This window comes from Pelobates fuscus, chromosome 6, assembly GCF_036172605.1.
Source record: "Pelobates fuscus isolate aPelFus1 chromosome 6, aPelFus1.pri, whole genome shotgun sequence".
NCBI lineage: Eukaryota > Metazoa > Chordata > Amphibia > Anura > Pelobatidae > Pelobates > Pelobates fuscus.
In genome coordinates this window covers 199,652,823-199,679,624 of record NC_086322.1, presented here as the reverse complement: position 1 = coordinate 199,679,624, position 26,802 = coordinate 199,652,823, and the positions used below count along the sequence as shown (strand labels likewise).

Here is a 26,802-nt window from a genome sequence, read left to right as displayed (position 1 = left end):
ATATCTTTTTTGCAATTAAAATCTGCATAGCTAGGGCATGGAAATCTTCCATCCCTTTATCTTGGCATAATATTATGGAACAAATAGAATATCAATATAGGATGGAATCAAATCCCTTTTTCAGTAACAGGAACTCGGTCAAATCATGGTTACCCTGGACAAAAAGATACACTATAAGTTAGCAAGGATTGTGTTGTTTGTATCCCTGTGTCGAGTCTCAGAGATTTAAAACTTTTTTTGTGTGTGTTTTTGTTTTTGTTTGTTTGTTGGTAATTAATTTTTTTTTAGTTTGTTTCATTGGAATAGCGATTATGTATAGAATTATAACAACTATAGGGCTGAAGAAGCGATGGAATATTCTTGTACACAAATGGGACAGCTACATGTGGAAGAACTTTATATTAGTCTCGCAACAATATATGATCATTAAAGTAAATATAAAGTATGGCTGAAAGATATATTATTCATACATAGTCGATATCTATTAATCGTATTGAATACTATAATATGTGTAGATGTTGTATATAAATATATATATATATATATATATATATATATATATATATATATATATATATAGATGTTATATAACAGTACTATGTTCTTTTGTATAAAGAAGCTATGTTGATTTTTGATATGTGTAATGTTAAATCATGAATAAATAAAATAAATTAAAAAAAAAGATTGGTCCCTGAGGAAGTTTCCACGGAAACGAAACGCGTAGGACCAGAGAACAATCATTGTTTTTACACTTTTATATTTTATCTGATTTTGTAACGCCAATAAACCAGTTTTGCAACAGCCTGCCTGGTTCCTGATTTCAACTCAGAGGACCAACGGCCAACAAAGGATCCTGAACTCCCAATGGGGAAGGCAACTTTAAGGCATTAACATCGTGACAGCACACACACGTCCGCGTAATTTTTGGAGTCGGGGCAACAAATGAACACGACCTCGCGGTCGGCGCTGTTTTGGATCTCGTGTGTGAAGGGGATGGACGCCCCAACGGTCCGGCTCTCGGCGCACTGCTGCACAGGTAATTCCTTAGTGTGGTCACACCGATCGGATGTGACCACGTGAGGCCGCGAGCCGGGGGCTGTGACAGTAGCTGAGTTTTACAATTTCTCCAGTCAGCTATGTTTTCTTTTCTCTGGCAATTCATATTTCAATTTGCTACAATTAGGAGGTTATAGGTCATCAAGTAACCTAAACAATACACAATATGATCACTGTGATTACTAGTTCAATGTTACAAGCTCTTTCATATGCATTATGGAATAATAGATACATGTTATGCCGCAAAAATTATCTAAAATATTAGAACAACCAGTTCATGAGCATATGTGTAACGGAGCTCCCTGTACCTGGATACCTCCGTCAAGGACCGCTTCCTAGATGGAAGCACAGCACTTCTGCCCACAGTCACCGTGGCTTGACTGGGGTCCTGGAACCGCTCCCTCCTGGAGCCGCATTGGGAATTCGCTCTAGACACCACCAGGCACTGGACAACACTCAGTCCTGGGAGCTCTAGTCCTTACAAGGACTTTCCACGTTGAATCCTCCAAACTGGAAAAGTGATTAGTGATTAGCCCTTTCCCTTCCCAGTAACCAGATGACACATTGTTCTCATAGTACAAGCTGGAATGCCTTTATGGGCAGCCACAACTGGCCTTATATGCAGGTGCCCATGCAAGGGCACTCTACCCTGGACCTGAGAGTAGACTACAGTAACACTAAAAACATACACACGATTACATTGGCTCTCAGGTCCAGGACACTCCCATACAAACCAAGATACTCCCTCCCCTGTGCCTGGGAGATAATTGAGTCAAGCACTGTATTAAACTCAATTATCTCCAGGCACAGAAATACATGTAGAAATACATAAAACCCCACAAATGTTACAGCCCCATGATAGCCCTGATCTAGGTGACCAACATATCCAAAAATCACCCAGAGCGTTCAGGAATTTCCTGCAAGTCATAATTTGACTGACCACACGCATGGTCCCATGCCCAAAACATTTCCAGAGAATCAGGGCTTGCGGTCAGTCTAGTTCGGTAGTTTAAAAACCGAACAAACTACCGAACATAGTCAATGTTCTTACCCTGGAGCTTGTTTCCCTTGTTCATGGGAACGTTTCCACCGAACAATGTATTTCTAAGTGTTGTAGAACTGAACATAGGCAATCATGGAAGTCCAACAGTGTTCGGGAGTTTCAGTGTCTGAAAATAGTTCCATGAACTCGACGACCAAACACCGCTGCCTGTGTTCATGTGAAGAAGATAGCGTCACCTCATGGTTGTCCATAGGAAATGCGGCCACCCAGACGAACACCTAGAACACTGTGATTGAAATTGCTACAAAGTATCAATTAGGCTTAACAAGCTCCAGGGTGGTTTCCGGTTTGTGTGGCTGTTCGGTTCCCGGACCATATAGTCCAAATACACGAACAGAGACTTTTACATTACATTTTACAGAGTTCATAGTCTGTGGGCAAGAGGCTGGCAAGCAGGTTCCTCCAGAAGCTTGTGGCAAACTCACTTGGAAAGGGGAGTTTGTCATAATATGCAATTGAGTATTTAACCAATTACCAAAATCCCAAATGTTTTATCAATTATGCCAAATAAGCAACAGCATAAACCTATCATTGAAACCTATTAAACAATATCATTACATCAACAGCCCAAAATCTAACCTAAACAATATAAACTGGTCATTTTACTTTTCCATATTTAATGTCAATAATAATCCATAAGCACTGTCTTTCATTTGTATTTATCTTTTTTACCAAGAAGCAATGGCTGTTATGTGTCACGGTAATATACCCCAACACGCAGGAATAGTTCACAGTCAAGAGACAAGAAACAGTGTTCGTCTTACCGGACCTTAGAATGGCCGGACTAGGACGAGAGAAAGACAGAGTCAGAACAAGCCGAGGTCAAGGGAACTGAGAGACAGCGTAACGTAGAACAAGCCGAGGACTGGTACACAGAGGACAAAACAGCGGATAAGCAAGCAAGGATAAGGAGAGAGCGGAGTCAGGAACAAAGCCAAGGTCAAGCACCAAAAAACCAACTGAACGATACAAGCACTAAAGGGAACTGGACAGAAACCACGATAGGGCAAAGAGCAAGGGAAACAGGTGAGTATAAATACCCTTAAGGTTCACTTTGATTGGCCCCTGTCATATCCACGCCCCCAAAACGTGAGTGTATGGGGAATGTGGCCTGACAGGGGCCAATGGGAGACTGATTCTAATTTAGTCTCCCACTGTCCCTTTAAGAGCGCGCCCGAGACGCGCGGCGCGCTCTTAGTGTCGGGCGGGACATGTGACCGCTTCTCGCGGTCACTGCCCGCCTGACTGATCCCATCGTTGGCTGAGCCGCGCGCGGCTCGTGCAGGAGCAGGACCGCGCGCGGCGAGAAGGGAGGACCCCGGCCGGCCCCTGGAGAGGGTAAGTACCGCTACAGTACCCCCCCCTGAAGACACGCCCACCGGGCGGGGAGGAGCAGGCCTGGCAGGAAAACGAGCGTGGAAAGAACGCACAAGGCGAGGAGCGTGAACAGCGTCAGCGGAAATCCAACTGCGTTCCTCAGGCCCATAGCCCTTCCAATGTACCAGATATTGGAGGCGACCCCGAAGCAAGCGAGAGTCAATTACAGCCGCCACTTCAAACTCCTCATGGCCCTCCACCGAAACCGGAGGAGGAGGGGGGACATGCCGAGTAAAACGGTTGCACAGGAGGGGTTTTAACAAGGAGGTATGAAACACGTTAGGAATGCGTAAATTTTTTGGAAGATCCAATGCATACGAGACAGGATTAACCACATGCAAGATACGAAAAGGACCAATAAAACGAGGGGCCAACTTCATAGAAGGCACACGAAGACGAATATTGCGAGTAGAAAGCCAAACCCGGTCTCCCACAGCATAGGATGGAGCCGCCCTGCGATGCTTGTCAGCGTGAACCTTCTGGCGAGCAGCTGAGGCCACCAAAGAACACTGAACCTGCTCCCAAGTATTACGTAGACTAGCCAAATGTTCGTCCAGAGCTGGCATGCCCTGTAAGGAGAATGCAGCTGGAAGAACCACGGGATGCCGGCCATAAACAACGTAAAAAGGGCTGTTACCGGAGGATTCATGAGCAGCATTATTACGAGCAAACTCAGCCCAAGGAAGCAGGTCAGCCCAATTGTTCTGATGGTGGGACACGAAACAGCGAAGATACTGCTCCAGAGATTGGTTGGCACGTTCAGCAGCTCCATTAGACTGGGGGTGGTAGGCTGAAGAAAACGAGAGGGAGATACCCATCTCTGCACAAAACGCTCTCCAGAATCTGGAAATAAACTGGCTACCCCTATCGGACACGATCGAAGTGGGAATACCATGCAACCGAAACACCTCCCTGGCAAAGATAGAGGCAAGTTCCTTGGATGATGGCAATTTGAGAAGAGACACAAAATGAGCCATCTTAGAAAAACGATCCACAATCATCAGGATGACAGTTTTACCATTAGAGGGAGGTAATTCAACAATAAAATCCATGGATATATTGGACCATGGCCTCTCGGGTATGGGCAACGGATGCAACAACCCACAAGGAACTCTGTGGGAGGACTTCATACTGGCACAAGTGCTACAGGCATTAACGTAATCGGTGACGTCCTTGCGCAAGGAAGCCCACCAGAAATATCTAGAAACTGCTGAGACTGTCTTCGAAATACCAGGGTGTCCAGCAGTTCTAGTGTCATGATATAATGACAAGATGTCTCGTCTCTCTGGTATATCAACGAATAGCTTATCAGCAGGCCTCTCCTCAGGAGCCAAGTTTTGTTTAGCCTGAATAGTTTGTAAGAGAGAAGACGAAATAGAAAGAACAGTAGTCGCTATTATTCTGTCAGGCGGAATGACAGGGGTAACATCGACCTCGAGTTTGTCAGTAGTCTCGAATTGTCTGGACAGAGCGTCAGCTTTAGTATTACGATCACCCGGTCTGTAAGTGATTATGTAATTAAAACGAGACAAAAAGAGAGACCACCTGGCCTGCCTAGAAGACAATCTTTTTGCTTCACTAAGGTATGAGAGGTTTTTGTGATCCGTTAAAATGAGGATAGGATCCCTGGTACCCTCTAGCAGATGTCTCCATTCCTTGAGCGCCAAAATGATAGCAAGGAGTTCACGATTGCCTACATCATAATTCCTCTCTGCTTTGGACATCTGTCTGGAAAAGAAGCCACAAGGGTGTAACGGCTTTTCAGGTGAATCTCTTTGAGACAAGATAGCACCTACCCCTATCTCAGAAGCATCAACCTCAAGAATAAAGGGCAGTGAAGGGACAGGATGCTGTAAAACAGGAGCAGAGGCAAATGTAGCTTTCAAGAATTCAAAGGCCTCGAGTGCTTCTGGTTTCCAGACATGAGTATTACCATCCTTCTTGGTCATTCTGGTTATAGGCGCTACAATGGCAGAAAATCCTTTAATAAAACGCCTATAATAATTAGAGAACCCCAGAAAACGCTGAATGGCTTTCAAACCCTGGGGCAGAGGCCATTCCATAATGGCAGACAGTTTCTTGGGATCCATACGAAAACCCTTGGCAGAGATTATATAACCCAAGAATTGGACTTCAGATTGATCAAATGAACATTTTTCGAGTTTGCAATAGAGACCGTTAACCAGAAGAGTTCTCAACACTAATTTAACATGCATGTGATGAGTCTGTAAATCATTAGAATAAATTAATATGTCGTCCAAGTATACTATAACGAATGTATGTATAAATTGACGTAGGACATCATTAATAAATTCTTGAAAAACTGCTGGGGCGTTACAAAGACCAAAGGGCATCACAGTGTACTCGTAGTGGCCACTCCTGGTATTGAAAGCAGTCTTCCACTCGTGATCCTTTTTGATACGTATGAGGTTGTAAGCACCCCTAAGGTCCAATTTAGTAAAAACTGTGGCCTGTTTAAGCCTATCAAAAAGTTCTGTGATCAAAGGTATGGGGTACGCATTTTTGACGGTGATTTTATTAAGGCCCCTATAGTCAATACAAGGCCTTAATTCGCCATCTTTCTTAGACACAAAGAAGAACCCAGCCCCTGCCGGGGAAGAGGATCTTCTTATAAATCCCTTCTCTAGAGATTCCTTGATATATTCCTCCATAACCAGATTCTCCTGAGGAGATAAAGGATATATTCTCCCTTTGGGAGGCATCGTACCAGGTAATAAATTAATTGCACAATCGTAAGGCCTGTGAGGTGGCAATCTTTCAGCCTCCCTTTTATCAAAAACAGATTTAAGAGACAGGTACTGAGAGGGTATGACCGTAGGCACGGGAGGAATATGAGTAGAATTCAAAGGGGTGACTTTAACAACACAAGACTCTTGGCAAGAATCACTCCAAGAAACTATTTGTCCTGACTCCCAATCAATGGTGGGATTATGAGTACGTAACCAAGGATACCCTAACACGAGGTGAGAGGAAGGAGAAGTAATGATCTGAAACCGAATGGTCTCAGAGTGTAACACCCCTGTAGACATATGTAGGGGAACAGTCTCATGTGTGATAATTGGAGAGCATAATGGTCTACCATCTATGGCCTCAACGGCCAAGGGTGTCTCCTTCTCTCTGGTGGGTATGTTATTCTCCTTGACAAAACTGGAATCAATAAAGTTTTCGGCCGCTCCGGAATCAACCAGGGCTAGTATATTCCCTGCTATGCAGTCACTATCAAGGTGCAGGGAAACAGGAAGAAGTAACTTATTAAGAGGCAAATGTGAGGACTGTGATGTCACACCCAAGGCCAGTCCTCTATACGGTCTTAGGTGCGATAGTTTCCCGGACGCACGGGACATTCTTGTCTCATATGACCCCTCCTACCACAATAAAGACAAAGTCCCTCCTTTCTCCTATAAAGCTTTTCAGCGTCGGTAAGTTTAGCAACCCCTAACTGCATAGGTTCCTCCTCAGAACCTTTAGATCCCTCGGGAGTCTCAGCTCTAGGGGAGTTAAAGGGAACAAAATGTCTATTTCTGGACCTGGTATATAACCTGTCACGGATCCTGTTATCTATATCGATAAGATAGTCAATCAGGTCCTCCAGGGGTACAGGGAGGTCCTTAGCTGCTACCTCATCTAAGATAGTATCAGACAGACCTTCCATAAAGGCAGTAGTAAGGCCATTATTAGTCCAATCTACCTGTGAGGCAAGGGTCCGGAACTGAATAGCATAATCGGCTACAGATTTAGATCCTTGCTTTATTCTCATTAATGCCCTGGCGGCATTTTTTGACCTTTTAGTCGTGTCAAATGTTCTACGGAACGCTGTGAGGAAGCTATTGAAGTCGTGTACCATAGGCCCATTAGCCTCCCAAATAGGATTTGCCCATTCTAGTGCCTTATCCGTAAGCTGGTGCATAAGAAAACCCACCTTAGATCTGTCAGTGGGAAATGAACGTGGGTACATTTCGAAGTGGAATTCCACTTGATTAAGGAATCCCCTACATGTCTTAGCGTCCCCTCCATACCTAGGTGGCGGGGTTAGATGTGCAGAAGCATTAGACATATTAGCTGTGTCCGGTATAGGGTTTACAGGAGGCGTAGGTACAGGTACCGGAACAGATCTGGATAACAGTGTCTGGATGGCTTGAGCCATTTGATCCATACGGTGATCCTGTTCTGCGAATCTAGCCTCATGAGTGGCCATCTGTTGACCTAAACCTGCGGGGTCCATGGCCCTATCGTAATGTCACGGTAATATACCCCAACACGCAGGAATAGTTCACAGTCAAGAGACAAGAAACAGTGTTCGTCTTACCGGACCTTAGAATGGCCGGACTAGGACGAGAGAAAGACAGAGTCAGAACAAGCCGAGGTCAAGGGAACTGAGAGACAGCGTAACGTAGAACAAGCCGAGGACTGGTACACAGAGGACAAAACAGCGGATAAGCAAGCAAGGATAAGGAGAGAGCGGAGTCAGGAACAAAGCCAAGGTCAAGCACCAAAAAACCAACTGAACGATACAAGCACTAAAGGGAACTGGACAGAAACCACGATAGGGCAAAGAGCAAGGGAAACAGGTGAGTATAAATACCCTTAAGGTTCACTTTGATTGGCCCCTGTCATATCCACGCCCCCAAAACGTGAGTGTATGGGGAATGTGGCCTGACAGGGGCCAATGGGAGACTGATTCTAATTTAGTCTCCCACTGTCCCTTTAAGAGCGCGCCCGAGACGCGCGGCGCGCTCTTAGTGTCGGGCGGGACATGTGACCGCTTCTCGCGGTCACTGCCCGCCTGACTGATCCCATCGTTGGCTGAGCCGCGCGCGGCTCGTGCAGGAGCAGGACCGCGCGCGGCGAGAAGGGAGGACCCCGGCCGGCCCCTGGAGAGGGTAAGTACCGCTACATTATGAGACACAATTAAATAATCATTGGACATTCCTGTATAAATACATAAATCGCAGCTAGGAATGATGTTTTAAAAAAATCTAAATAGCCAGGCATCACCAATGACATAGAAGAATACATGAACATCTAGTTGATGATGATATGGGTTGGTCTGAACAACTGAATGCATGCTGATTTCACTATGAGATGTATTTCTATATGAATTTACCATCTGGATGTACTCTGCATTGTCTATACAGAGACAAATTAGGAAGAATGGTGGTTTCATCACAATAGAGGACCAGATGGCCATTACGTGGAATTAGAGATGCTTATGATTGGGAATTTAGCCAACACTTGACTCAAATTAGAAATACATCATGAACATCATTACAGCTTAAATCTTTCGAGGTATCTGGTTCTGTCTGCCCTCTCCCGTGATAAAGGCATTTTCACTACCATCTATCAGTTCACTGGTTTCATGATTCAGCATACATTTTAACTCTATCACTGACAAAATCTATCATTTCTAAAAATATTAGTGTAATAATTCAGTTGAAATATGAAATAATGCTGGCAGATAAAATTAGGGGGGGATTATGTGAAAAAATAACTTGAAATATTTTACACAGACTGATATATTAGTTTAGGAAAATATATACCGTTTTGACACCTAAAATAGGTGTATAAAAATAGATAAATAAAAATGGTCAAATGTCCTGCTTATGGGTATTAATAAGACGCCTGATGGCATCTTGGATATGCAGCTTCCTGAATATGCTGTCAGAATGGAAATCTGAGAATTAACACAAAATTATATGTTTATGCACTTTAAATAACAACACTGAATAAGGGGAAATTTGGTTAAGAGCAGGATGATGTATAATACATTTGTGTCCAATGACAAACAACATATAGTAGTTATAGTTATATACAATTTATCTAGTATAAAAAACATATTAAATAGGGAAACATGGAAAAAAATCTGAATAATTTCTACACAATTTTTTTACTACAAAAAAAAATAATACAATCAGACTCGTGTCTTTTTCCTAATTTGGTAATAACTCATATATCATATCTTACACTATGTGATCACGCGGTAGTACTAAAAACTGTTTCTTTCATAGTGGACAGGCAAAGTTTTGGTTTATTTTACATTTGGGAGATTCCAAGGTCTGTACTTGGAAAAATAGTCCTACAGCCATGTCCTAAAACTCCATGAACGAAGTGTCCGAGACCAAAAAAAACACTCTCTAACCCTCCTGAAGACAAGCGAGTGATGCAAAACACAATTATTTTCACCCAGATGGAAGTGCTTTTACTCGGAGATCAGCTTCCAGACTCCGTGTCGATGGGAAAGGGAGAGTTAGACAAGTCAACAGCAAACATAAATTGATTGGAAAGGATATAAGTAAAGAGAGAAAGAGAGAGAGAGAGCAAAAGGACTGGGTGAGAAAGAGATAGACAATTGAAGGGAATGGAACAGTTTGAATGATGGAGTCCATAGCAAGCTATTTCTACCTTCAAGTTCCTTAATATATCTACCAACACAGAGTGTACCACAGCACCACTCTCTCTTTTGTTTGGGGGGTTATTAAGAACATCGAAACGTCAAAATACATAACACTGTTAAAATTATTCATACTTTTTATTATTCTTGTTCTACATTTCCAGCCAAAAGTGTTGACTGCTAGACTGTCCGTTTGTCCTTCCCTAACCCATATCCACTAATGTGTATTAGTGTAAAATTAATATTATAACAAAACAACGTCCGGATTTGCGTAAGTGATTTTGCTATGACTCTGTCATGTCAGAATGTAAGTTGGTGAATAGTACTTGGTGATGTCATAATGTAGATGCCTGCTGAGCAGGTAAGCATTGACTTAATGAGGTATGAACACTAAGAGAAACTAAGCTGACATTTTACAGCAGATAAAAAGGAAGGATTTAATGAAAGGTGAGTGTCAATTTTTTGTTTTAAACTCAACCTGGGATACACATAACTAATACAGTATATTGGTTAAACCGTGAATTTACTCAGAGAGAAACTTTGTCATCTAAAGGGTAGACGTTTTCCTAATGGTTGCAATTGTTTGTTAATTCACAATAACTAATTGTTACACCCCAATGTGAAATAGATTTTTAAAAGAGTCACCATTCACACCATTCACATTAGATTTCTATCCATTTGCCCGTCACGTTTATATGTGTGCGTGTGGCTTGCTGAAAGCCAAGGTCTTGTGCCTTGTATATACTCTGGCGAGTCCCTTGAAACTATAAAGACATTCCTCGTCTGAGTCCAAAAGTTGTAATTTTTAAAGGGATACTATAAGCACCAAAACAACTTTAGCTTAATGAAGCAGTTTTGTTGTATAGATCATGCCACTGCAGTCTCACTGCTGTATTCTCCATTTAGGATTTAAATAACTTTGTTTATGCAGCCCTAGCCACACATCCCCTGCATTTGACCTACACAGTCTCACTACATACTTCCTGTAAAGAGAGATCTAATGTTTAAACTTCCTTAATTACACATTGTGTTCAATTTAGAATTTGGCATCTCCTGCTCTGTCAATAGCCTGCTACAGACTGCAGGAGAATGTGTGAGATTAAAGCTCACTTAATAGAGCAGGAATTAAAAACCTCTAAAGCAAGTAATATCATAAACCATTTTTTCATATCGGCTGTGTCAGTCACAGCTGGGGAATATGTGGATGGTCTGCATAAACAGAAATAAGTGATTTAACTCCTAAAGGCAGAGATTTGATCAGTGAGACTGCAGGGGCATGATCTATACCAGGGTAGGCAAACTTTTGAGACAGAAGAGCCAAAAATATCCTTCACGATGATTTAATATATAGCTATAGCTATATATTTTTATACACAAGGAGTTAAAAAACGATTACAAGCAATGATATTGCTGTGTTATCACTTTTTCTGGCCGCTGTGACACACACAGAGGCAGACAAGGACACACACAGAGGCAGACAGTCACACACACAGGCAGTCACACAGAGGCAGTGAGACACACACAGGCAGCCAGTGACACACACAGAGGCAGCAAGTGACACTCACATGCAGTCACACACACACGCAGACAGTGAGACACACAGTGGCAGACAGTCACCCAGAGGTAGACAGTGAGACACACAGGTAGACAGTGACACACACAGGCAGACACACACAGAGGCAGACAGTGACACACAGAGGCAGTCACACACACAGGCAAACAGTGACACACACATAGGCAGACATTGACACACACAGGCAAACAATGACAAACACAGGCAGACAGTGACATGCACAGACAGACAGTGATACACACAGGCAGTCTGTCACACACACAGAGGCAGACAGTCACACACACAGGCAAACAGTGACACACACACAGGCAGACGTTGACACACACAGGCAGACAGTGACATGCACAGACAGACAGTGACACACGCAGGCAGTCTGTCACACACACAGAGGCAGACAGTCACACACACAGGCAGGCAGTGACACACACAGACAGTGACACACACAGAGGCAGGCAGTGACACACACAGGCGGTGACACACACACAAGCAGTCTGTCACACACACGCAGGCAGTCTGTCACACACACGCAGGCAGTCTGTCACACATACAGAGGCAGACAGTGACACACACAGGCAGTCACACACGCAAGCAGTCTGTCACACACACACACACACACACAGGCAGTCTGTCACACACACACACAGAGGCAGACAGGGACACACGCAGGCAGTCTGTCATGCACACACGCAAGCAGTCTGTCACACACGCAGGCAGTCTGTCACACACGCAGGCAGTCTGTCACACACACACGCATGCAGACAGTGACACACACAGGCAGACAGTGACGCACAGGCAGTGACACATGCAGGCAGTCTGTCATACACACACAGAGGCAGGATGTCACACACACATGCAGGCAGTTTTATACAGAACACTGGTATAGCTTGAAGGAAAGACGAGACGTGGGGATATGATAGAAACATTTAAATACATAAAGGGAATCAACACAGTAAAGGAGGAGACTATATTTAAAAGATGAAAAACTACCACAACAAGAGGTCCTAAATTAGAGGGGCAAAGGTTTAAAAACAATATCAGGAAATATTACTTTACTGAGAGGGTAGTGAATAGCCTTCCAGCTGAAGTGGTAGAGGTTACACAGTGAGGGAGTTTAAGCACGCGTGGGATAGGCATAAGGCTATCCTAGACTTAACATAAGGCCAGGGACTAATTAAAAGTATTTTGAATTATTGGGCAGACTAGATAGGCTATGTCTATGTCACACACACACAGAGGCAGGCAGTCACCCACACACACACACACACACACACAGAGGCAGGCAGTTACACACAGGTAGGCAGGCAGTCTCTCTCACACACAGGCAGACAGTGACACATAGTTACCTCTGTTCATTATGGAGGAATGGAAGCAGTGCAGCTCCTGGATTCTGGTTGTTGGGGAAGCAGGGACTCCTTCCTGCTTCTCATGCAGCAGTTACCCGGCACATTTTGTCATTTTAGCCCTGCCCCTGCCACATGGTAAGCCCCGCCCCCTCTGCAGGTTTTTTTTTTTATAATCCCGGGTGGAAAATAATGAAATCCTCTACCCGGGTAGCAGGCCATGTGTGAGCTGTGTCGGCTTCAGCAAAGAAGCCTGGATATAAAAGACCTTCCCTGCGGGATGATGCGCATGGCGAAGTTCAGGGATCCCAGAAGGGACTGAAGTTCCTTCCTGGTGCAAACATCATTCCGCAGGAACATGTCTTTCTCCCCTCTCAAGCGGGTCAGTTTGAGGGTAACAGTATCTAGCTCTATCCCCAAAAAGGTTAATTTAGTTGTGGGGCCAATTGTTTTAGACGGGGACAAAGTTACCCCAAGTGTGGAAAAAAGTGCTGTAGTGCGGCTGATAGCGGTGGGTGTGCCCCTGGCTCTATCAGTAGGAAGTTGTCTAGGTAGTGAATAACGGAGTGACACCTGAGGACGTTCAGAAGCAGCACGCATAGTGTCTCAGAGAAAATATCGAAAAGTTTGGGGCTGCTTCGAGAACCGAAAGTGAGTTGTGTGGAGAAGTAGTACTTTCCTCGCCATTTAACACCGTGCAAGTGCCAGAGTGAGGGGTGCATGGGTAGTAACTTAAACGCGTTTGTGATGTCTGTTTTGCTGAGCCAGGGGCGATTACCAGAAGAGATGATGGCCTGTATGGCGTCGTCAATAGTTACGTACTGGAGTGAGAACTCGTCTGCTGGAATGAGTGCGTTTATGCTGGGGAAAAAAAGAGGAGTGCGGTGCAGATAAATCGATAATTAGATGTTTTTTATTAGAATATTTGTGAACTGCGACACCAATGGGGTTAGTGCGCCAGGAGAAAAAAAGGTGAGGAGGTGAAAGGCCCAATCATGAAACCATTGGTAATTTCAGAGGAAAGGAGAGTGTCAGTGGAGACTGGGTCTAGAAGTTCTGACAGGAGATTAGGACATTCTAGTGTACCTGAGGGGATGGCTACTATACCCGTGCGAAACCCCTGTGTGAACCCCGTGGTCAGATATTCCACCAAGTGCTTGCTAGGGTGTGACCTTAGGTAAAAAAACAGGTTATCGACATGTCGGTTGTCATTTGTGCCGAAGTGGTCTTGGTGCCTATAGTTTGCCTTTAAGGTTTAATTGGACTTGATAAGTTAAAAAAAAATCCAATTTAATTAAAAAAAAAAGTCAGCTTTGACAAAATATGAATTGTATATACATCCTAGATCTACCTTATAATTCTTTACTTTAGTGTTTTATAGTTGTTTTCCTACTAGGTAAGCCTATTAGGGACACCTAGTCCCTAATAGACAGTTATCCTATTCTGCAGGCACAAAAGCAGGTAAATATGATCTTCCATGCTTGCCTGCTTCTTCTTCACAGTGTTTTTCATGCCTACTTTAGTGGAGACACCTACAAGCCAATCAGTGTCTTCTCCCTAGGAATTGGCTGCGCATGTGGAAATAAAAGATTTTGCAACGTCATCAGTGATTTTGCAAGATCCGCAGACATTACGCACGTTTATGGCCAGCACTTACTTTAGAGAATGAGCATTCTGGAAAAGACCTTCTGCAGTTGTGCACCAATCCCATACCAATAAGTGAGTCTCATAAAGCAGACTGACACCTGGCAAACACAGCATATCAAAAAAACTAGTAGTTGAAGAAAAAAGGTTTCCTATGAAATTCTGGAATTTGGGCTTTTTTGGGTTGAAGTACAGTTAGTTGAAAGAAGATTTTTCATGGTAAGTATTGTTAATGGTAAGTCAGATTTTTCTTAAATTTGAATATGGATTTGAAGCATTTAGGGCCAGGTTTATATCAAATTCAGACCATATGGAGGCCTTTTCAGGGTCTGAAACGCAAAATCTGGACATTATTAAATAGTGCAAACAATGTCCGGACTTTGCAGTATTAATGACCCCGTACGTGGCAAGATGGTTTTGACAATTTGGTATGGAGTCATTCAGATTTAGTGAATAGCTAGTTATTATGCAAGCATAACTCACCTAGTAAACATGCGTAAAACAGCGCGAATATCTATAACACTAGCACTAAAAACTCAAGGTATCGCAAGACATATGGGTTATGTTACCTATAGGAAATGTATACTTTTAACACATATCTAAATCTAGGAATCATATAAACATTAGTAGACTATGCATGTGGCACATTCCCTGAGCTAAACATCTTGTGGAGGCTGTGAATTAATTTAACTGTTACAGTCACAATGAAAAATGTTGCAAAACATATTCAATATTAAGTCTCCAAGCATTATCCTATTTTCACAGACGGCATTATCAAGGAAGAATGATGGTTTAAACAGACTGTGCACTGGCATTATAATTGGTGTTGAAAGGGTTGCAGGTGCAGTTACAGCTGAGCGCATAAGTCCCAGAGTACCATGGGATTCTTAACCTAACCACTCATTTTTTTTACTGGCTGTTGGCAAGGAAAAAGAGAAACATAAATAGGTACCACATCTGTCTCCTTCCTCACTTATCCCTCTGTTTATACAGGACGGCCAAATGTCATCATAATCCAACCTAGAGTAGTTTGACAGAATGCAAGAGGGAGCATAGAGGAGAGATCTGTAACATCTGACATCTGTAACACCTTAAACAGATATTCTCTGCTTTGCCTTGAACGAGAGAGTTGCAAGCAGAAAAAGCAGGTAAATATGATTTATTTTTAATTTTTACCTGCTTCTTCTTTCCTGTGTTTCCCACACCTACCGGGATACGGTTTCAGCCAATCGGTGTCCTATCCTTTGGTATGCTAGAAAATCACATGCTTGATTGGGTCACACATATGCAGATGAAAGATCTTGCAATGTTATCAGCCATGTCATGAGATCCTATGGCACATACCAACTGTGAATGTGGATTATGCACATAATTCCAGCCCTGGAACTTCCCCTAGATAACAAGTGTTCTGTAGAAGACTCTGATAATTTTGTTTGTTTCTTATATTTATAATAAAAAAAGGACACAGTCATGGGAAGGGGACCGAGAGAACACTTATGTTAAACTAGATATGCAGAAAAAAAACATTAGCAAAGCAGCCTGCTAAGACAGGTGGGACACTTACACTATGACAGGCAGACAATACCTGTGGGGTCCAGTGGGCAACGTGTTGGGAGATTGTGCTGGTGGGCGGCATTCTGGGGGATCGTGCAGGCGAGTGGCAAGTTGGGGGATCGTGCAGGCGAGTGGCAAGTTCGGGGATTATGGAGGCAGGAGGCATGCTGGGGGGTCGTGGAGGCGGGTGACTAGCTGCGCGTATTGCTGCCGGTCGGCGAGGGAGCTGTGATGTCCCTGCTCTGCTCCCCGTGCGCCGTTTAGTGAGGCCGGGGCTGGAATATAACATCATATTCCATCCCCGGTCTCACTAAGCAGCGCACGGGGGCAGGGGAGCAGAGCAGGGACATCACAATATTACGCGCAGTTAGCCGCCCACCTCCACGACTCCCCAGCATGCCACCTGCCTCCATAAACCCCCAACTTGCCGTCTGCCTCCTAAATTCCCCAGCCGGCCTCCAACACGCCCACCGGGCTCACATACCCCAGACACCAAGGCAAAATTCCTAGGCTGCATGGCGACTGGGATTTATCGAACCGTGATGTAAATAGTAATACGATTTACATACTTTAGAAATTACCACCATCCCCTCACCCCCAACGTTCCACCTTAGTTTATTCTCTATTACAATCCTTATTGTCAATATAGAATGCTCCTCACTTTCAAATTCAGTTTCACTGCCTTCTACCAACCGCGTTTGTTCTTTATTTTGTCCAATGTAGGCTACTCACCACTGCTCTTCTCTTTCTGTATGTTTACCCAAAGAAACTAGGCCAGCTTATTGAAGTTGTTAATGGGTTGGAGTGGTTGGGCGCCTTATAACCTTCAACCTTTGCCAGACTTACTACAGTATTTCACTCAATGGGCAGCCAATGATAGGCCAAGAGAGAAACCTGACTCTCTCAGCCTATCAAAGGCCACTCTTCATTGTACTATTTCCCTCAATGGACAGCCAATAAATGGCTGACAGTGTGACAGGACCGTACTTAAGTGAGAGAGCTGATTTTGGGCAAATGGTTATTAGTGAATGTAGCACAAATGTTTGCTATTGTTGATGCTTTCCCCCCCTTTATTTCAGGGCATATTAAGAAGCTAGGTACGATTTTTAAAAGCAGGGAAACTCAAGTACAGGTCAAAACTATTATGAGGGCAGACTGGTACTTACATAGAGCATTGTCTCTGGCTATTATTCACCAAGTACTGAAGCTGACCTCTGACCCCCTGTTGTCTGAAGTCATCTCACATCCTGTTGCACATGTTCATTGTGAAGAACCTGGACGTGTAACGTTAGTTCCCAGAAGCTTCATAGGCTTCTGAACCCCCAGTAACTAGGTTTCGATTGGCCTTCCTGAAATATAGGGTAATCAGAGACCTGAGTAAAAAGAAATAAATGAAATTAGAACACGTAAAGAATAAAAACACTGTTTTTGGTCATAGTAGCTGCCCCCTAAATGAAAAACAAAATGGAAAAAAAAAATAGCTAAAATTTACATCCGTTCCACAGTTGAGGCCAGGTTCGTCCAGCAGCCCAATTTTCCCTTACTAACGTTGCATTATCAAGGAGGACGGGTTGAGGACAGTAAAAAGTCAGCACCAAGGGGGGCCTGATGCAAGCAAGCTGTGCGTACTGCATCAAGACATAAATATGCACAGAACTGACATTAGCCAGCCCATAACTCTTATCTAGTATCGCTAATGATGCCTTAAGACACTGCCGGAGGTTGAGTTACATCTCCGACAGCAAAAGGGTTAAACTCTGTATGTTTCATAGCAAAATTGCACATACAGATTCCAAGCACCATGACCACTTAAAATCACTTAAGTGGTCATAGTGCTTGGAGTAACCCTTTAAGCAGAGCCGGATTAAGAGCCCATTGGGCCTGGTATTGACAATTACAGAATTACAGAATCTTATCGACAGAAAACAGTAAAACAGTCACACTTCCTAAGCGTCTGGCAGAGGTTGTGCTGGAGGGAAACTCACAGGATGTAGCTATAAATAAACCCCCTTTGCTAATCTCTCACTTTCACCTTTCAAGTAAATCCATACCCCCTAACAGCGGTGTCCGGTGAAGCAGAGTTTCAGTGGGCAGGGTAAAAGGGTGGACCACTGATGTGAATCACGTAACCAGAACCGCCCAAAGGGACAAACATGCCCAAAAAGGGGGAGTGCCTGCATGAGAATTAGATGGTCAGTCTGGCGTGAATGCACATCAGGCTGCCTGCCAATCATGCAGGATGAACAACCAAGGGCATACTGTGCAGACAACACCCTGAGCTTGGCATAAATGTGTCTAATGATGTGCTAGCTCTACAGTTTCTAAGGACTGTCCCCTACTTGGTGGTCCACTCCTCTGCTTACCTTCTTACTACTAGAAACTCCTGTTATACAGTCTGGGACAGAGGAAAAAGTGTATGTACTGAGTGTAGAAGAAAGGGAACACACCACAGTGTTAGAGAGACTGAAACAGCAAGAGCATTTCAGGACTGTCCTGATGAAAGTTTACATCCCGAACTGAAACGTTGATTGATATTACTGGCAACTACCTGAATAAAAGTTATGTTTTATTTTTTCATCTTTAACAAAGACCTTGGATTACTATCATTTTCAACAATTGTATATATATATATATATATATATATATATATATATATATATATATGTCTGTGTGTGTTGCCGGCATGTTGCTGACAGAGTGGATGGATTATTGGGAGGGGCTGGGGATGACCCAGCTGTCATGGTCCGTGTTGGTACCAATGACAAAGTAAGAGGAAGATGGAAGGCCCTAAAGAATGATTTCAGGGAATTAGGTAGCAAACTTAAGAAAAGGACCTCCAAGGTGGTATTCTCTGAGATATTACCTGTGCCACGCGCTACAGTGGAAAGGCAGCAGGAGATTAGAGAGGTCAATGCGTGAAGTCTTGGTACAGGAAGGAGGGTTTGAGGTTTTTAGAGCACTGGGCCGACTTTGCGATTGGGTACAACCTTTATAGTAGTGATGGATTGCACCTAAACGGGAGAGGGTCTGCAGTGCTGGGGGATAGGATGGCTAGAAGCAGGGGCGGACTGACCGGTCGGGCACTTCGGACATGGTCCGAGGGCCCGGCCGGGAGGGGGGCCCGCCATCAGGGGGCCCAGCCGCCCCTTTAAATGCTGCAGCCGCCTGAGTGCTTTCTTAAGAGCCTCAGGCGGCTGCAACTTCTCACCTCCCCTCCCCGGTAGCTGTGCGGTCCGCGGTGCCCGGCCGGAGTGATAGGAAGGTGCTCAGTGTGCACCTTCCTGTCAGTCCGGCCGGGTACAGGAAACAGAAACTTCAGTTCCGCGCGGAACAGGAGTTTCTGTTTCCTGTACCCGGCCGGACTGACAGGAAGTGTGCACCTTCCTATCACTCCGGCCGGGCGCGCGGACCGCACAGCAGCTCGGCCACGCTCCAGGTGGGGGTGGTGGGGGGCAAAAAAGAGGAGGAGAGGGGAGGGGTGGGCAAAAAGAGGAGGGGAGGGGTGGGCAAAAAGAGGAGGGGAGGGGTGGGCAAAAAGAGGAGGGGAGGGGTGGGCAAAAAGAGGAGGGGAGGGGTGGGCAAAAAGAGGAGGGGAGGGGTGGGCAAAAAGAGGAGGGGAGGGGTGGGCAAAAAGAGGAGGGGAGGGGTGGGCAAAAAGAGGAGGGGAGGGGTGGGCAAAAAGAGGAGGGGAGGGGTGGGCAAAAAGAGGAGGGGAGGGGTGGGCAAAAAGAGGAGGGGTGGGGGGTTCAAAATGAGAACGGGAGGTGAGGGGGGGCAAAATGAGAAGGGGAGGGGGGGCAAAATGAGAAGGGGAGGGGGGGCAAAAAGAGAAAGGGAGGGGAGGGGGGGGGCAAAACGAGAAAGGGAGGGAAGGGGGGGCAAAAAGAAAAGGGGAGGGGGGGCAATAAGGGAAGGGAGGGGGGGCAAAAAGAGAAACGGAGGGGAGGGGGTAAAAAGAAAAGGGGGGGTAAGAAGAGAGGAGGGGGGAGTAAGAAGAGAGGGGGAGTAAGAAGAGGGGGAGGGGGGAGTAAGAAGGGGGTAAGAAGAGGGGGAGGGGGAAGTAAGAAGGGGGTAAGAAGAGGGGGAGGGGGGAGTAAGAAGAGGGGGAGGGGGGAGTAAGAAGGGGGTAAGAAGAGGGGGAGGGAAGAGCAAGAAGGGGGGAGGGAAGAGTAAGAAGGGGGAGGGAAGAGTAAGAAGGGGGAGGGAAGAGTAAGAAGGGGGGAGGGAAGAGTAAGAAGGGGGGAGGGAAGGGTAAGAAGAGGGGGAGGGGGTAAGAAGAGGGGGGGCGGGAGTAAGAAGGGGGTAAGAAGAGGGGGAGGGGGGAGTAAGAAGAGGAGGGGGGAGTAAGAAGAGGGAGGAGTAAGAAGAGGGAGGAGTAAGAAGAGGGGGAGGGGGGGTAAGAGGGGTAGGGGGGAGTAAGAGGAGGGCAATTGCCCCCTCCCCTGTCCGCAGGCACCGTGCAGGCAGCCGGCAGGGGAGGGAGGAAGGGAGGAAGAGAGGACCCGGGAGCTCAGCCTGCCACGGCAACGTTACGGCTCTGGCGAAAGTAAACTCTAGCCCTGGAGCTACGGGCTAGAGTTCACTCTCAACACTGTGACCACCAGGGATTCCTGGTGGTTGCAGTGGTGAGAGTGAACTCTAGCCCCATAAACACACTACCCCCACACACCATACACATTTACACACATTGCCTCACACACACACACATACACTGCCCACCCATACACAAACAGCCCCCCATACTAACATTGCCACACACATACACAGCCCCCTCATACACACATTGCCCCACACACCCTACACATTCACACACTACACCCCCTCACACACACTACACCCCCTCACACACACTACACCCCCTCACACACACTGCACCCCTTACACATTGCACCACTGCTCCTATACCCTACAACAGCCTCATATCCCAGCAGACCCCAGGTAAGTTGTCAAACTGTTCTTAAACGGTTTGACTACTTACTCTGGGAGGGGGGCCCGGCCCTCCTTGCACCATAACGACTACACAGAGCAGTAGTGGTTATTGTGCATGGATTATTTCTTTAAATAATCTCCAAGTGACCCAGTAGCCAGCAAGCCAGCCAGCCCACAGGCCAGCCAGCCAGCCCACAGGCCACCAGTTAGGCTTACAGCCAGCAAGCCCACAGCCTGCCAACCACAGCCAGCAAGCCACAGCCAGCAAGCCAACAGCCTGCTAGCCGCAGCCAGCAAGCCCACGGCCTGCCGGCAGTAGCCAGCAAGCCCACAGCCTGCCAGCCGCAGCCAGTAAGCCCACAGCCTTCCAGCAAGCCCACAGACTGCCAGCCAACAACAGTAATTAAGGTAAGAGGAGCCAACTTGGCCTAGGTATCAGCGAGCTATGTTGTGTTGCTATATTGTGAATAGTGTTGGAGAGACCCCCCTCCAGGCCCCATTAGACTCCATTGTAGTCTCTAATGGGACCTGGAGGAAATTATTTCTAACACACTCTCTAAAGGACACTGAGATAGCCTCTGCTAGAATTCTCCCCCCCCCTCCATGGCCCACTAGCCCTCAATTGTAGTCTCTACTGGGGCCTGGAGGCGACTGTTTCCAGCAGGGACACTGAGATGGCCTCTGTTAGAAAGACCCCCTTCCAAGCCTATTAGACTTTATTGTAGTCTCTAATAGGGCCTGGAGGGGATTCTTTCTAACACACTCTCTAAAGGACACTGAGATAGCCTCTGCTAGAAAGACCCCCCTCCATGGCCCATTAGCCCTCAATTGTAGTCTCTACTGGGGCCTTGAAGGGATTATTGCACTTTTGTTCCTTGTGTCTAAAGATTGTGTAGGGTGTGGCTGGAGGCGGTGCATGGAGGCGGGACATGGGTGGCGCTTGCTACGGAGTATGGGTGGGGCCTGTAAGGGGGCCCTTGATTTATTTTGCCCGGGGGCCCTGAGGGTTCTCAGTCCGCCCCTGGCTAGAAGGTTGGAGGAGATTTTAAACTAGTAGTAGGGGGGGAGGGTCATAGCAATCTACAAATGGAGATAGGACAGAAAGGAGATGGGCTTTAGCACAGTATAAGGGGGGTGGAGACGGGGGGAGGGGCAAGCTCAGAACAGAGAAGCTATGTAACGTTGATAATTCACAAAAAATACAAGTGACTCATGATATTAAATGTATGCTTACTAATGCAAGGAGCCTAAATAACAAAATGGGGGACCTAGAGGCAGTAGCATAAACTAAACAATATGATATAATAGGCATTACTGAAACATGGTGGGATGGGACACATGACTGGGCAGTTAACTTAAATGGGTACATGTTATTTAGGAAGGATAGGAAAAACAAGAAGGGTGGTTGGGTATGTTTGTATGTCAACCATGATTTAAAGCCAAATCTTAAGCAAATAGAATGCGATGAGGAAAAGGTGGAAACTTTATGGGTAAATATCTGCTTGGGGGAAAAGAAGGGAAACCAACTATTGGTTGGGATATGTTATAAACCACCTAATGTTAATATTGACGAGGAACAGCAGCTGTTTGAGCAAATTTAGAAAGCTGTTAATCTGGGTAACACTTTAATTATTGAAGATTTTAATTACCCGGACATAAATCGGGACAGAGGGACTAGTAGCTCAGCAAAAGGAATTAGGTTTTTAAACTTGTTAAATGACACCTTCATGTCACAACTTGTACAAGCACCAACTAGAATGGACGCTTGTCTGGACCTGGTTTTAACAAACCAACATTGACCAACATTCAAGTAGGTGAGCACTTTGGAAATAGTGATCACAATATAGTGTCCTTTGAAACAAACAAAAAATAAAAACAAAAGCACATGGGGTATACTAAAACATATAATTTTAACCTCTTAACCCCTTCACGACGGGTGACGGACGAGGTCCGTCATCCTGGGGATGCCCTTAACGACGGGTGACGGACCTCGTCCGTCACGCGGTAAAATTAACCCCAGATCGCCGCAATCGCGGCGATCGTGGGGTTAATGGTGCTCCGGTCTGCCTCTGCATTAGAGGCAGACCGGGAGCACCGGATCGGGCTGTCAGAGTACATGTGCCCGCTCTGACAGCATGCCAGAGCGGGCACATGTGCTCTCTATACTCACCTCCGCCTCCCTGCACTTCCGGGTTCAGTGTGAAGTGCAGGGAGACGGATCTTCAGTGATCCTGCCCCCTGCTGTTAAAAAAAAAAAGTTAAATTAAAATCCCACCCCCCCTTTACCCATATTAATAAAAAATTAACCCCTTCCCTGCCAATTGATCACTGACTACAGTGATCAATTGGCAGGGATTACATTTTAATATGATCTGATTTTTTTTTTTAACCCCTGAGGGTTAATTCTTTTTTTTTTTAACCCTCAGGGGTTAAATTTATTTTATTAATTAATTTAAATATTTTAAAATTATAAATTTAGCTAGCTGGGGAGGGTGGAAGTTAGTGGGGAATTGGGGGATTTAGTGTTAGGCTAACTAGGGGTTAACGTTAAAAAAAGTTTTAAAATAAGCTTTAAAAAGTTAAAAAATTAAGTACAAAAAAAGTTTTAATAACGTTTAAGTAAAAAATAAAAAAAAAATAAACCCTTTACCCAGTCCAAATAAAAATTAACCCCTTGCCTGCCAGTCTATCACTGCCTACAGTGATCAAAATACAGATCACAGTATTATACTGTGATCTAATTTTTTTTTAACCCCTGACGATTAACTTTTATTTATTTTTTAACCCTCAGGGGGTAAATTAATTTAATTAACTAATTTAAATATTGTATAATTCAATATTTTGCTAGCTGGGGTGGGTGGGAGTTATGGGAAAATGGGGAATTTACTGTTAGTGCTGCTTACTGCTAGTTAGGGGTTAACGGTAAAAGAAAAAGCTTAGAAAAATGTTAAATCTGTAAAAAAAAGTTTTACGAAAGTTTAGGAAACTTTAAAAAAATGAATAAGCAAAACAAAAGTTTAAAAAATAGTTTTAAAAAGTAAAAAAAGTTTTAAAAAGTAAAAAAATACATTTAGCGGAAAAATGATCCCACGCTAAGGTTCAAAATATGCCTTTTGAAATACCCTGGGATGTCTTCTTTAAGAAATGGTATGGCTTTTTGGGATATTTGGATTATATAGCCTGGTAAAATACTCTAAAATGGGACATGGGCACAGCGTAAAAATTTAAAGTTTGAAAAAAATGGAATGGCTGTGTCCCAAATGTGCCCCTCCGATGTCCACATATACCTGGCAAAGGTACATACGGGGGTATTTTTGTACTCAGCCGACATAGCTGAGCAACATATAAAGTATTATAGAGTGGTGGTACACAAAATGTTTGCAAAATATACTGTGCAAACTCACTTTGTGTGTCAAAAAGGCAGAAAAAACGCTTATTACCACTACACCTGGTACAAGCTAGCGGAAAAATTATCCCACACTAATTTTCAAAATATGCCTTTTGAAATACCCTGGGATGTCTTCTTTAAGAAATGGTATGGCTTTATGGAGTATTTGGATTATATAGCCTGGTAAAATACTCTAAAATGGGACATGGGCACAGCGTAAAAATGTAAAGTTTGAAAAAAAATGGAATGGCTGTGTCCCAAATGTGCCCCTCCGATGTCCACATATACCTGGCAAAGGTACATACGGGGGTATTTTTGTACTCAGCCGACATAGCTGAGCAACATATAAAGTATTATAGAGTGGTGGTACACATAAGGTTTGCAAAATATACTGTGCAAACTCACTTTGTGTGTCAAAAAGGCAGAAAAAACGCTTATTACCACTACACCTGGTACAAGCTAGCGGAAAAATTATCCCACGCTAAGGTTCAAAATATGCCTTTTGAAATACCCTGGGGTGTCTACTTTAAGAAATGGTAGGCCTTTGTGGGGTAGTTTGAATTTAAAACTTACGAAGATGCTTGGAAATTGCACATAGGTCCAGCGTCAAAATTCAAAGTTCTGTAAAAACTGATATGGCTTGGTCTCCAATATGCCACTGTAGCTTCACAAAATAGTGCCAAAGACATTCATTGGGGGTGTCTTTTTACTCAGAAGACTTAGCTGAGCATAATTTGAAGGTTTTGAACTTAGTGGCACATATGAAATATACAAAATGCCCAGCAAAAATGCAATCCGTATGTCAAAAAATGCACAAAATTATTTTTTACCACATACTTTGGCATATATTGGTGAATAAATGGGGGCATGCTAAGGCACAATATGCACCTTATGATATACCCTGGAGTGTCTACTTTTACAAATGGTAGGCCTTTGTGGTTTTTTTTTTGAACAGTCAAACTGTTATAATACCCCAAATGGAAGCATAGGCTCATTAAATCCGTCTCTCAAAATTCTACTGTGAATACTGAAAAGGACAGGTCTCCTGTATGGCACTGTAGCTTCACGAAATAGTGCCATAGACATACAATGGGGGTGTCCTTTTACTCAGAAGACTTAGCTGAGCATAATTTGGGGGGTTTGAACTTAGTGGCACATATGAAAGATACAAAATGCCCAGCAAAAATGCAATCCGTATGTAAAAAATGCACACAATTATTTTTTACCACATACTTTGGCATGTAATGGTAAAAAAATGGGGGCATGTTAAGGCACAATATGCACCTTATGAGATACCCTGGAGTGTCTACTTTTACAAATGGTAGGCCTTTGTGGGGGTTTTTGAACAGTCAAACTGTTATAATACCCCAAATGGAAGCATAGGCTCATTAAATCCGTCTCTCAAAATTCTACTGTGAATACTGAAAAGGACAGGTCTCCTGTATGGCACTGTAGCTTCACGAAATAGTGCCATAGACATACAATGGGGGTGTCCTTTTACTCAGAAGACTTAGCTGAGCATAATTTGGGGGGTTTGAACTTAGTGGCACATATGAAATATACAAAATGCCCAGCAAGAATGCAATCCGTATGTAAAAAATGCACACAATTATTTTTTACCACATACTTTGGCATGTAATGGTAAAAAAATGGGGGCATGTTAAGGCACAATATGCACCTTATGAGATACCCTGGAGTGTCTACTTTTACAAATGGTAGGCCTTTGTGGGGGGTTTTGAACAGTCAAACTGTTATAATACCCCAAATGGAAGCATAGGCTCATTATATCCGTCTCTCAAAATTCTACTGTGAATACTGAAAAGGACAGGTCTCCTATATGGCACTGTAGCTTCACAAAATAGTGCCAAAGACATACAATGGGGGTACCGTTGTACTCAGCAGAAGTAACTGAACACATAATAAAACTTTGTACAGGAATAGCACACAACAACTTTACAAAATACACATGAGAAGTTCTTTGTTATACGTTTGTGTGCGAAAACCCCCCAAAAACACAATTTTACTCCAATATTTAGCAGAGGTTGGCGGTAAAATGGCTACGTAGAAAGTGTCAAAACAACCTTAGGTAAATAGCCTGTGATGTCTACTTTATATAAATATATACTTTTGTGTGGCAATTTTGTTTTATTTTATGGCTATTAGGCTTACAAGACAAACATACCAAATTCTAAAATCGCTCCATATTAAAATTGTATTTTACTCCTTGTGCTTTGTGACCTGTAACTACCAAAAAAAACTTAAAATCCCAGACACATTATATATTCTGTAAATCAGAACAAATAAATGAATTTATTTTTAATTACTTTCCTTAACCTGCACTAATTATGCACACATTATGATTGCAAAAACTGTAAAAAAAACAATATTTTTCATTTTTTTTGCATTTTTCTGTATTTTTTTTATAATAAGTAAGCATTTATATATTTATATGTTATATCAAATTAAAGC

General features: G+C 44.0%; 1 protein-coding gene across 1 annotated transcript in view; it reads right to left on the bottom strand.

The window, feature by feature from the left end:
• GPRIN3 (GPRIN family member 3) overlaps positions 1-26,802 on the bottom strand; it is a 165,149-nt gene that overhangs the window by 6,924 nt on the left and 131,423 nt on the right. Inside the window, exon 2 of the mRNA XM_063458638.1 lies at positions 17,183-17,389. The gene's annotated coding sequence lies outside the window, so the exon portion shown is untranslated. The remainder of the gene's footprint in view (positions 1-17,182; positions 17,390-26,802) is intronic.